The 13,847-nt window shown below is 36.1% G+C and overlaps 1 pseudogene; it reads right to left on the reverse strand.

Moving 5' to 3' along the window:
- Window positions 1-5,648: 5,648 nt before the first annotated feature.
- LOC131148208 (probable leucine-rich repeat receptor-like protein kinase At1g35710) lies at window positions 5,649-13,481 on the reverse strand (annotated as a pseudogene).
- Window positions 13,482-13,847: the final 366 nt, after the last annotated feature.

Raw genomic sequence — 13,847 nt, forward strand, 5'->3', positions numbered from 1 at the left:
TAAATATAAATTTAAAAATTTCTGCATAAAACTTTTGTCATCAATTACAACAGTAAAATTTTATAATCATATACTATAACTGTTAAATTAAACTTTTAACTTTAAAACTATAAAAATATTTAATGATAAAACATACATATACTTTTCCTTATACGTTTTCTTTAGATCGTCATTTAAGCACAAGAATGATCATTTCATGTAAACTTACACTTTCCCTTCAAATCATCAATAACTTTGTACACGTAATTAAATATGTATAAACATATATTGTAAAAATCACCCTTAGGCCTGTTTGCCGTAAGTCATGTTTATCCTCATGACTGGGTTGTGCGGTCCGAAGACTGGACTTAACTGGCTGACCGACCAAACTAAATCAACGTATGTAAACATTAACTGAGATTTTCCTTATTAAGTCATAGTTCGGAACCAGGTGTGCACTCAGGAAAAATATACTAACATAAATAACCACTCAATAAACAGTGTGGGTGCACTCTGATTCGTTTAAACTGTAAGTTGCGGTACTGAACATTTGTAACTTTGAACTTCCTTTGCCATAAGGGGTTTTAAGATCATCTTATTATAAATTATGCAATTTAAAATAATCTCGTGAAAATCTCATCTTTACTCATATTTTCATACAACGAAGAAATAAACTTATGCCACATAATTTTTGTGTTAAAAATATATACAATTTTTTTTAATAGAAAGAAATGCTGAAAATTTACTCGAGGGGATTAGAACATTTCTTAACCCAAAATAAATGCAATTATATTAAAGATAAAATTTGTATAATTAAATATGCGTAAAAAATAAACTCATGGAAATTTTGTGGAACTAACATAATTGAAATTTACTTATAAAATAAACTCGGGTATGAATTTAAATAAAAAATTACTTACCTCTTCTTTTACCTTGCGCTACGAATACAATAACTATCTCTCAGAAATGAGATCGGAAAGAGTGGGTGAGTGAGAACTTACTCAAAAATTCTTTCTCTACTACTAATTCTTTCACTCACTAATCCTTCTCTCCCTTTAAAAATTTTTGTGAAAAATGAAAGTTGAGAGCTTCTTATTTATAGGAAAGTTTTGGGGAAGAAATGGAATTTGTAAAAGTGTGGGGAGGGGTGAAATTATAATTTTTTTAAAATTAAAGAATGGGCAAGGGATGGGCTAAGTATGGGTTGAGTATGAGATGCGGATGGAGGCCATATGGGAGTGTTTGCCACCACTCTCATTTAATTAATTACTTAATTAATTAATTAATTATTTATTTATTTATTTTAATTATTATTATTATTATTTTTATTTTTAAGCTATATTTTAGTATTTTTTTTAAAGGATTAAATTTGAAATTTTGAAAACTTATGTGGGTCCCACCGGGTCTTGTGGGCCCCACACAACTTTGAGACCTAAGTAGGTCCTACGTAACTCCAATAGTCCTCACACGGTTTTATTAAGCCGACACAGCTTCGAGACTCATGTGGGCCCCACACGATCTTGTAGGTCCTGCATAGGATGCCTATATTATTATTATTTTATCATATATTTCTACAAATTATATCAGTCAAAAAATTATTTTATGTACTTATTTATGTATACAAACAGTGTCAACCCTGTTTTATCCTATGAAATTCCATTTTGACCAGACCGACCTCTAAAGAGCGACTGAGCCGTAATGGTCTCTGAGCACTCGCTTAGACAAGGTCTTTCTTAGACATCAAACATGGAATCAAGGATCTTAACAGAGAAACACTTTCGTTTTGATACTAACTAAATGACCATTATTATAATTCTACATTTTTTTTTTGGTTATTACATCCTCCCTTCCTTATAAAAATTTCATCCTCGAAATTTACTAAAATTAAAATGAGTACCTTGTATAATGTTGTGCTTTTATCCGATCCTGCTATCGTTGAAAAGATGTGGGTATTTCTGGCGTATTTCTGCTTCTAGTTCCCATGATGCTTCCTCAATGTCATGGTCGTGCTAGAGCACTTTTACCAATGAAATCTTCTTCATGCGTAACTCCTGATCCTTCTTGTCTAAAATTTGGATTGGCACTTCTTCATATGATAGAGTGTCACTAACTTCTAAGAACTCATAACTTATCACATGAGAAGGGTCTGGAACGTACTTCTTTAACATTGAGACATGGAATACATTATGAATTCTCGATAGTGCAGGAGGTAGGGCAATTCTGTAAGCGACTGGACCAATCTTCTCCAATACCTCGAATGGTCCAATATACCTGGGGCTTAGTTTGCCCTTCTTCCCAAACCTTATGATTCTTTTTATTAGAGCGACTTTTAAAAATATATTATCCCTCACTTCAAACTCCAACTCACGCCGATGGGTATTCGCATAGCTCCTTTGCCAACTTTGAGCGGTTTTTATTTTGTCCCGGATAAGCTTAATTTTCTCGAGAGGTCGTTTGTATAATCTCAGGACCTAAAATTTGTCGTTCACCAACCTCGTCCCAATATAATGGGGATCGACACTTTCGACCATATAACGCTTCATACAGTGTCATCTCTAGGCTGGACTAATAACTATTGTTATAGGCGTACTCAACTAACGGCAGATACTAAATCCAACTTCCTTTGAAATCCAGTACACAAGCTCTTAACATATCCTCCAATATCTGAATGGTTCTCTCTGACTGTCCATCAGCTTGAGGATGAAATGCTGTGCTGAAAGTAAGTCGTGATCCCAAGGCTCTTTACAAACTCTTCCAGAATTATGATATGAATCGTGGATCTTGATCTGATATGATAGACATGGGAACGCCATGTAGTCTAACTATCTCTTGAACATATAACTCTGCAAACTTGGTCATAGAGTAGTTAACTTTGATAGGAATAAAGTGAGCGGTCTTCGTTAGATGATCAATAACCACCCAGATGGCGTTCTGTCCATGGAGTGTTGGAGGTAGCCCAATTACAAAATCCATGGAGATGTGCTCCCATCTCCACTCAGGAATGTGGAGTGGTTGCAGTGGTCCTGCTAGTCTCTGGTGCTCAGCCTTTACTTGCTGCAAGTAAGACACTGTTCCACAAATTGTGCAATCTCCCTCTTCATGTTATTCCACCAAAAATACTCTCTTAAGTCCCGATACATCTTCATGCTTCCCGGATGCATTGTATAAATAGCAACTCTTTCTAGCCAGAACTCGCATTTCGTAAGTTTGGCATAGAGTTTCTTTTCTCTTAGTACTTTGAGTACTAGCCTCAAATGGTTCTCATGTTCCTGGGGGCTTTTTGAATAAATCAAAGTATCATCAATAAAGACCACCATAAATTGATTTAGATATTCATGAAAGACCCTATTCATAAGGTCCATAAAGGCTGTAGGAGCATTGGTCAGTCCAAATGGCATGACTAAGAATTCATAGTGACCATATCTCGTTCAGAATGCAGTCTTTGGAACATCTTCTGATTTGATTTTCACTTGATGGTACCTTGATCGGAGGTCAATTTTTGAGAAGACTTATGTTCTTTGGAGTTGATCAAACAAGTCATCTATGCGAGGTATTGGGTACTTGTTCTTAATGGTCACTTTATTATTTCCCGATAATCAATACACATTCTCATCGATCCATCTTTCTTTTTAACGAACAGTACTAGTGCTCCCCATGGTGACACGCTGGGTCTGATGAATCCTTTGTCCAGCAACTCTTGTAATTGTTCCTTCATTTCTTTCAATTCTACTAGTGCCATTTTGTATGGAGTTTTAGATATCGGTTTCGTCCCTAGTAGTAGGTCTATAACAAACTCAATTTCACGGTTAGGAGGTAGCCCAGGTAAATCCTCAGGGAATACATCCGAGAATTCCCTTACTATTGGGATATCCTCGAGCTTCAATTCTTCCTTTGGTGCCTCCACCACGCATACTAGGTACCCTTGACATCCATTAAAGAGTAATCTCTTTTCCTGGATAGCCGACAATATTTGTGGTGTAGGGCATACGTGAGTTCCATTGAACTTGTACTTTTGCTCTCCAGGAGGTCTAAACACCACCTTCTTATTATAGCAATTTATACTAGCATAACTAGAAGTTATCTAGTCCATCCCAAGAATTATGTCAAACCCGTGCGTACTAAATACTACCAAGTAGCCGGTAGCATTCTTTCCTCAATACAAATTGGGTAACCTTTAAGTATTTGTCTACATACTACCGAGGTTCCCATTGGTGTAACCACAGATAACTCAGTTTCTAATGGTTAAGTCTCTACCCCACATATTTTAACATAAGCTGTAGATATAAAGGAGTGTGTGGCTCCAGAATCAAATAATACTACTGCTTTCTTGGAGAATATGGGAATAATACCTGTCACCACATCATTAGTATTTTCGGCATCTCCTAGAGTGAGGGCATAGACACGTGCCTGAGCGGTGTTATGTTGATTGTTGTTTCGAGGTGCCTGGTTGCCTCCTTTTTGATGATTTGGGTTGTAGTTATTTTGTGGGCATTCTCGTTGCATGTGACCAGGTTTACCGCACCGATAACAGACCCCTAATCCTGCTCGACACTCTACCCCATGCAATTTGTTGCATTTTGGACAAAGGGTGCTTTGTGCATTGTTTGGATTTCTCGCTGTTTGCCCTCGCCCCACATTGTTGTTGTTGTTGTTGTTGTTTCTCCTTTTCCAAGGTCTTTGATTTCTACCAGAGTGAAACCCTTGTGGCTTGGGCCTCTTTCTTTGATCGGATATCTCTGCACTCCTTTGTAGACTTTCTTCTGCCTTCGTTGCTTTGTTTACCAACTTAGAGAAGTCTTCGAGCTTAGATACTGTTACCATTTCATAAATCCTTGAGTTCAAGCCTTCTTCAAATTTTTAGGCATTCTTTGATTCATCCGGAACCAAATATGGTGCAAACCGGGATAATTCAATGAATTTTGCTGCATATTGTTGTACGTTCATATTTCCCTGTTTTAACTCCAAAAACTCCCTGGCCTTCGCATCTTTGGTGGTTTTGGGGAAAAATCGTTCAAAGAATACTTCCTTAAAATGCTCCCACGTAAGGATGGTTGAATTTGGTCCTTCCTCTAGGAGTAACTTTTTCGAGTTCCACTAGTGTTTGGCCTCACTAGTCATTTTATAGGCAGCATATTGCACCTTTTGTTCGTCCGTACAATGAAGGACTCGTAGTATTTCTTCCATTGCTTGCATCCAATCTTCTGCAACAATTGGATCGGCATTTCCCTCAAAAGTCGGAGGACGCATTCGATTAAACTGGTCAACCATACAACCTTCATGGGTTGGTGGATCATTCCGATCCTTGGAGTTCCGCAGAAATTCCTTCATGACTTGTGCCACATCACGCAACACTGTTGTAGCATTGATGTCTTCTCCATTGCAAGTACTCGTATTATTCTCGTTTCTTTCAATACTCACGTTGTTGTTCCTTGGGTCCATTCTGAGGGAAAGGACTAGAGTTATTTTAAAATCATAACCTTATCTTTAAAATTTAATCAAATTATAGGTAAAAGAAAAACATCCTAATTTACTCGTTCTTACCCACATCATGGTTATGCCTATGCTCTGGTAAAATTATTTCTTAAAGTCTACATAACCTATAACCTATTGCTCTGATACCAAATGTAATGCCCCAACCCTAAAAGGTCTGGGATATTTACTTTTTACTATTGATTTATAGCGAACGTAAATAAACTCAATTATTATTAAATTAGGGCGCTAATTATCCATATTACAATCATTTATTTCGAAAGAAGAAAAATTACACAAGCATAAATATCTGGCATCATACTAATATTTCTAATCAATCTTTATTTTTATATCCCCACCTGCATGCTTGCTAAGCTTGATTTCCGACATGTCCTTCAGAATTATCTGAAATAAAAATATGATTTGAGTGAGATGACGCTCAGTAAGTAAATAAGATTATTATTAGTGTGTGGCCAAAATGAGCTTTTTAAAAATTTCGTAAAACAATATTTAATACTATAACCTTAAAACTGCTTCTAGAATAAATATAAATTTAAAAATTTCTGCATAAAACTTTTGTCATCAATTACAATAGTAAAATTTTATAATCATATACTATAACTGTTAAATTAAACTTTTAACTTTAAAACTATAAAAATATTTAATGATAAACATACATATACTTTTCTTTATACGTTTTTTTTATATCGCCATTTAAGCACAAGAATGATCTTTTTCATGTAAACTTATACTTTTCCTTCAAATCATCAATAACTTTGTACACATAATTAAATATGTATAAACATATATTGTAAAAACCACCCTTAGGCCTGTTTGCCATAAGTCATGTTTACCCCCATGACTGGGTTGTGCGGTCCGAAGACTGAACTTAATTGGTTGGCTGACCAAACTAAATTAATGTACGTAAACATTAAGTAAGATTTTCTTTATTAAGTCCTGGTCCGGAATCAGGTGTGCACTCAAGAGAAATCCACTAACATAAATAACCACTTTGTAAACAGTGTGGTGCACTCTGATCCGTTTAAACTTTAAGCTGCGGTACCAAACATCTGTAATTTTGAACTTCCTTTGCCGTAAGGGGTTTTAAGATCATCTTATTATAATTTATGCAATTTAAAATAATCTCGCGAAAATCTCATCTTTACTCATATTTTCATACAACGTAGAAATAAACTCATGCCACACAATTTTTGTGTTAAAAAAATATATATATAATTTTTTTTAATAGAAAGAAATGTTAAAAATTTACTCGAGGGGATTAAAACATTTTTTAACCCAAAATAAATGCAAGTATATTAAAGATAGAACTGGTATAATTAAATATGCGTAAAAAATAAACTCATGGAAATTTTGTGGAACTAACATAATTGAAATTTACTTATAAAATAAACTCGGGTATGAATTTTAAATAAAAAATATAATCAAATTTACTTACCTCTTCTTTTATCTTGCACTACGAATACAATGACTATCTCTCAGAAATGAGATCGGAAAGAGTGGGTGAGTGAGAACTTACTCAAAAATTCTTTCTCTACCACTAATTCTTTCACTCACTAATCCTTCTCTTCCTTTGAAATTTTTTTTGAAAAATGAAAGTTGAGAACTTCCTATTTATAGGAAAATTTTGGGTAAGAAATGGAATTTGTAAAAGTGTGGGAAGAGGGATGAAATTATAATTTTTTTAAAATTAAAGAATGAATAAGGGATGGGTTAAGTATGGATTGAGTATGGGATGGGGATGGAGGCTATGTGGGAATGTTTGTCACCACTTCCATTTAATTAATTTTTAAATTAATTACTTAATTAATTAATTATTTATTTATTTTATTTTTTTAAAATTATTATTATTATTTTTTTTTTTTTAAGCCATGTTGTAGTATTTTTTTTAAATGATTAAATTCGAATTTCGAAAACTCATGTGGGCCCCACACAACTTCGAGACCTAAGTGGGTCTTACGTAACTCCAATAGTCCTCACACGGTTTTATTAAACTAACACAGCTTCGAGACTCATGTGGGCCCCACACGATCTTGTGGGTCCCACATAGGATACCTATGTTATTATTATTTTATCATATATTTCTACAAATTATATCAGTCAAAATATTATTTTATGTACTTATTTATGTATACAAACAGTGTTAACCCTGTTTTATTTTATGAATTTCCATTTTAACCAGGCCGACCTCCAGGGAGCGACTGAGCTGCAATGGTCTCTAAGCACTCGCTTAGACAAGGTCTTTCTTGGGCATCAAACATGGAATCAAGGATCCTAACAGAGAAACACTTTCGTCTTGATACTAACTAAATGACCATTATTATTATTCTACATTTTTTTTTTTTTTGGGTTATTACACTTATACTTTGAAGATTCATAAACAAGGAAAGGAAGAAAAACATGGAGGGGCTGCACAGCAGGGACTCGTCGACGAGTGCCCTGTCCTCATCGATGAGGAGATCCCAAAATGCCCAAATGTTCAGAGATTCCGAGATATCGAGAGTTGTTTTAAAGGCTTGTCAGCCGAGTGGTTAGAATAGTTGACGAGTGGTCTTCTTTGTCTTGTGGACGAACCCTTGTTCTCGTCAACGAGCAGTTTTGGGTTTCAGGCAGGTTTTTAAATTTGAATTTGGACGTTATGGTGGTTGGGCATTTGGAGGAAAACCTCCGAGTAGCTTTTATATATTGTATTCCTGAGTATATTTGTTTAGAGAGATCATTGTAAAAACTTGTGTATTGTGGTGTTTCACATTGTAGCGAACTTTGAATGCCATTTGCTTTCATCCTTGTGTTATTGATTGTTGTTGTTCATTCATAAATTGTTGTTGTTTGAGAATTGGTGGTTCACTTGTTGTAAGATCTTCCACTCTGTGTGTGTGTGTGTGTGTTCTATACCTGAATTTTACAATAGCCCATGAGGTTGTTATTGCCTAGGTAAAGTTACTTGAACTTTAAATTTCAAATTTTCAGAGAGATGGAACCACTAATTTGTATTGAAGAAAGGTATAAGGTCTTTAAATAGATCAAATGACCTGCATGATCATAGGACTCATGAGGCTTTTATAACCTAGGCCTAATGTTTCCAAATTCTTTGAATTTCCTATTTCTTAAGGATTGAACCAAAGTCAAAGGGATTGGACCAATAATGAGGCTATTAGAGCCGAGATATGGAACCTTAAGGTTCTTCAATTTCCCCATTGAGGGATGGAACCATCAAATTCAAAGGGAATACCACCAATGTAGACCACAACAAAAATTAGTGAAATTTGAGTGAGGAAGCGTCATTGCAAGTTATACCAACTCACTTGCAGTGATGGGCTCCAGAGTTGTTGCTTCTGGTGGAATTCCTAGTACTACCCCACCACCCACTATCAAGAGAGCCCTCACTTTTGTTTAATTGATGAGATTGAAAATATCAGTGGCATTGAAAAGAAGAAGAAGATGATGAAGCATAGGAAGAAAAAAGGCTGCCCATAATAAGGAAATTGGATTGGAGGATGATGCTATGCTTAATTATATCTAAACGATGGACACTGGAGAGAATGATAGAGTGAGAAAGAGCACTAGAAGTTCATGTTATTGGTCTGTTCATGCTATTAGTCTCTCTCCTTTTATTAAGGCTAGATATCCATTGTCAGCCACAACCTAACCGCTCAAACTTTTAGTTAAAGTGGCAATCTAATATGGTCCAGAGTTGGTTACCAAGAAGTCCTGGATTCTAATCTTATTGCTCAAGTTTATTGTGCGGTGTTCAAAAAAATTATTGAATTCCCTATCATGGGTGTTATTTATAATGTGTTATCTCTTCAATTAATAAAGTTCACACGATTCTTATTAGTGCAGGAAAAAGATTAAAAAAAAAAGGGTGAAAATTTCAAACTTTCTTATAAAAGGAAAGCAAGTTTGTGCAAATTAATTGAAATGAATATATTGTACATAAGAGCTGGCCGGATTCTGAAATTGGTGAATCTGCCAAACACTGATGAAGGCAATGTACTAGGAAACTTGGCTAACTCATGTGATTCATCAAGTGAGAATTCAAGTTTTTCCATTCATTATCATATATGGACCTGAATTTATTCTCCTTCAACTAGAGTCATAGTCCCAGTTGAAAATTGTATAAAACTAGTTCATAATTCCACTAATACAAATTTGGGAAGCTTTTCAATCTTGGTATCTGTTTGTAAAGCTTTCAATCTATGAACAAGCATGGTTTCTGAACAACTCAAAAATGGTTAATAAATCATATAATCATATGTAAGAAACGGACAATTTGGACAGAATGGAGAGAGTGGGAAATAGACATGCCAGATTCTTTAGATTCTGTTTTGCAGATCCTAATCTCAGCTATCCAACAGCAAATCAGAAAGTGTCACTGAAAATTCAAATGCATGGGCAACAATCTTCAAACAGCCATATATGCAATAAAACATCCTAAGCTGAGTCAAGCTCAGTGAAACATGATGTTCTACTCTGAAGCATGAAAGAAGTTACAGCTGAGCTTAAGCAGGCACTTGCAAGATCCAGATTTTAACAAATCAACACATCAAACAATTTAATTTTACTTAGTTCTACCACACATATCATTAACTAGTGATTTGCGAATGAAATTTTAGATCAAGAAACCCAAGCAAAATATGCTCCATATCCAAATTGAAACTACAGTCCTCTCTTACCAAAAAAAAATGAAGCATATTATATTGCTCTCTATTGAAAATTTACCTGAAACATTCAAGATTTATGATTGATTTTCATTTTCAGTACTTGCCAAATGCATCTCATCCCCCCTAAGCTGCAAAACAGAAATCTCATGGAATGGTTTGGCCAGTGGAATTCTGTGAGAGAGAAATTCCTGAGAAATATGCTTCATTGTTGGCCGACACCTCGGGTTGGCATGCAAACAAGCAAATGCTAGCATTCCAACCGAAACAATTTCAGATGCCACAAGTATATCTGTTGGAGGCGAGGGGCGTGGGTCTAAGACATCATTCAGCATAATATTCTGAGCAGATGACGATAATAATGAGGAGAGGAGTTCTCCAGGATGCTTTCCCATAATTATTTCAAGTGCGACCACTCCAAAGCTATATACATCACATTTTTCTGTCACAACCATGGTGTAGGCAAGTTCTGCGAAAATCCAGAGAAGACATTAAATTAAAGGTGGCAGAGGTATTTTCTCCTCAAAATAGTTAATGGAGATGGCCTCTTCTACATAAAAGTTTGATTTCTTTCATTCATCAAACAGAAAATTATTGCCAAATAAAAATTTGGCAATCTTTCCATATATAAAATTCATAAATTAAAACTAGGTCATAAACAGTAACCCATCTTTTTCAATGAACTTAAGTAATATATATAGCTCAATAATGTGTAGCAGCAGTATCAAGACAAATTCTAAGGCAAATATGTTCTTTATCAGCCTTCCATACCAATCTAGTGCAGAAAACTGAAAAGCAAGTGGAGGAGAAAAGGAAAAGCTGGAGTAGTTCACCTGGAGCAATGTAGCCATAAGTGCCAGCAATTACTGTTTGATTGGATGAATCTGGATCTAGAAGTTTAGCTGTTCCAAAATCTGAGACAAAGGCCTCAAGTTTTGAGTTCAAAAGAATGTTGTTGCTCGATACATCTCGATGAACAATTGGTGGCGTGCAATCATGATGCATGTAAGATATAGCATGTGCCATGCCTTTTATAATGTCCACCCTCTTTCTCCAATCTAGTTCCACAGCTTGAACATCATCTCTAAGAGTGCAAAATAAGCTCCCATTTTCCATGTACTCATAAATTAGAAACATGCATTGTCTATGCAAACAAAATCCATGAAGCCGAACAATGTTCCGATGACGTATCTTTGTCAACATGCAAACCTCATTCCTAAAACTTCTGTCAAAAGTTGGCACCTCAGCTTCAAAATGGTGGAGTTTCTTCAAAGCAACTACTTTCCCACTAGGCAATTTTGCTTTATAAACACTGCCATAACCTCCAGTACCAATGCAATATCTAATGTCAAAATCCTCCGTTGCTTCAATTATGTCCGTGTAAGCAATCTTTCCATCAAAATTCCATACCGAGAATAGATCTCCATTCTTTGAGTCTCTTGCTTCCCGTTGGGTATTCCTACCCTTACATTGAGAGAATAACAGGTATCCGAGAATTATAAAAGCAAGGAACATAGCAACAGGAACAAAAATAGGAATATAGCGTGTGACTCTTTTTTCATTTGTGGAGCAAGGAGGTAAACCTGTCTTTTCACTGCATAAGCCTCTGTTGCCTTCAAATGCTGCAGGTGAAAATCTGGACAAAAGATCCTCTGGTATTTGACCCTCCAGATCATTGTTTGAGACATCTAAAGCGCGTAGGAACGCGAGAGAATGAGGAATGGTACCAGAGATATGATTCCAGGACAGTCTCAATGACAAATTTGTCAATTTGCCTAGTTGAGAAGGTATCTCTCCAACAATGGAGTTACGACTGAGGTCAATGGAAGAAATACTATTAAGGCTGAAAATTCGAGGAGGAATGCTTCCATTCAAACCATTGCAACATAACCAGAAGTACGTCAAGTTGGAGCATTTCCAAAGATCATTCGGGATAGGTCCACTCAACTTATTTTTAGAGAGATCAAGGAACTTAAGTCCAAATAATTTTGTAAGCTCATGCGGTATGCTACCAGTCAGCCTGTTACTACTTAGGTCCAGAGCTTCCAAATTCTCCATATTTCCTATTTCTGGAGGGATGGAGTCATTGATACCATTATAAGAAAGATAAAGAGACGTTAAACGAGTTAAACGACCCAAAGATGATGGTATTGGACCATTGATGTCATTAAAAGAAAGGTCTAGGGACTTCAAATTGGTTAAATGACCTAGAGATGATGGAATAGGACCAATGAGGTTGTTATTACTCGCATTAAGAGTAATTAAATTCTTCAAGTTCACTATTTCTGCCGGGATGGAACTCCTGATTTGATTTGAATGGAGGTGAAGAAACGTCAAATTGGTTAAGTGAGTTAAGGGAGCAAAAGAACCCATGAGGGCATTATAATGCAGATCCAGATTCTGAAGATTGTCTAAATTAGCAATTTCTGAAGGAATTGAACCTTTGATATGATTATGATGGAGTGATAGAGATGTCAAATTGGTTAAATGACCAATAGAGGAAGGAATTGGACCAATGAGCATATTATGACTCAAGTCTAGAGTACTCAGGTTTCTCAAGTTTCCTATTTCTGGAGGGACTGAACCGTGTACAAAATTTGAGGATAGAGATAGGAATATCAAATTGGTTAGATGACCCAGAGATGAAGGGATTGGACCAATTAGCCTGTTAACACAAAGGTCCAGGACAAGTAGACTCTTTAGATTACCAATTTCTGGAGGGATGGGACCAGTAAGTTGATTAGAATACAAAACAAGATGAGTGAGATTGGTTAGAAGACCAAGATCTGAAGGAACTGCTTCAGTGAGGAAGTTCCCAGCAAGATTCAAAAAAACCAAACTCTTCAAATATCCAATATAGGAGGGGATGGAGCCAATTATATGATAATTGTAACAAAGGTCCAGCACCACTAGTTGTGTGAGGTTAGCCATTGAAGGAGGTAGCTCACCCGTAAGACCATTCCAGGACAAGTTGAGGTAGGTGAGTTTTGATAGAGCACCTATCTTGTTTGGGATGCGCCCATTGATTCCAATACCACTAAGATGGAGATGCTCAAGGTTTCGGAAGCAAGAGAAGTTGAATTTTTTAAAATGTCCCCCTATGCGAGTAGAAGACAGAGAAATTTTAGTGACCCTTCTGGCACTGTCACAGGTTACTCCAGCCCATTGGCAATGATCCAGCGAGCTGTTGTTGTTCTTGAACTCACTCCACCATCCACTCTTAAGCAGAGCCTCACCTTCTAATTGAACTGATACTGCCTGCAATGACAGAACAGATGAAAAAACCGAAGATGTCCAATACACTGCTACTGCTGCTGCTGCTACCATTAGGGAAATGGATTTTGAGGAAGCCATATATGGTCAAGTTGATTAGTTTGATACTTAGGATTGGATTACATTTACAGCATTTTAATTGCTAGGTGCAGACTTTATAAGTTTGCCCTTTGGCTGGGGCAGTGAAGAAGGGAGTGGAACGACCTACTCCCACTATTGGAACCATAGTGACTTGCGTATTAGACCTGATCAATTGAGTTTTGAAAATTAGAAAAGCATAGAAATCTTATTTGGGTATCACTATTTCGTTTGAAATTTTTATGGAAAAAGTATGCATAAATTTGAAGGAAGATGTCACAGCTCACAATTATGAAGCAACCTCTATAGGTTAGTGCATTGGCACATGATGGCTGCACAGTACTTAAGGCTTGAGGCCAATGGCATAAA

Source organism: Malania oleifera, chromosome 1, assembly GCF_029873635.1.
Source record: "Malania oleifera isolate guangnan ecotype guangnan chromosome 1, ASM2987363v1, whole genome shotgun sequence".
In the NCBI taxonomy this organism is placed as follows: Eukaryota; Viridiplantae; Streptophyta; class Magnoliopsida; order Santalales; family Ximeniaceae; genus Malania; species Malania oleifera.